The following is a 327-nucleotide window of genomic DNA, read 5'->3' as shown; positions in this document are numbered from 1 at the left end:
CGCCACCGCGCCTAAGAAGAAGAAGCAGTTGACGCCCGTGGAGCGGCCCACGGAGTCGGTGAAGAGAAAGGGCCGGAGGCACACGCCGGACGCAAGTCACGAAGCAGCGGCTGTCGCGGCCATAGCCGCCGCTGCGCAGTAGGAGGACACCGCCGCCGCTTCACGGCGGCAACGAGAGAGGCACTGATCTGCCTAGGATTAAACCCTGGCCAACACGGGCTCGTCAATGCCGCCGTGGCCGCGGCCAGTACTAGCTCGTCCGTGTTTCCTCTGATGGTGCTGCCGGAGTCGCCCCGCACGTCGGCGACTCGCCCGATTCCTGGCTTC

The sequence above is a fragment of the Triticum dicoccoides genome, chromosome 4B (genome assembly GCF_002162155.2).
Source record: "Triticum dicoccoides isolate Atlit2015 ecotype Zavitan chromosome 4B, WEW_v2.0, whole genome shotgun sequence".
Lineage (NCBI taxonomy): Eukaryota > Viridiplantae > Streptophyta > Magnoliopsida > Poales > Poaceae > Triticum > Triticum dicoccoides.
The sequence above is the reverse complement of the archived record's forward strand: the minus strand, read 5'-3'. Positions refer to the sequence as shown.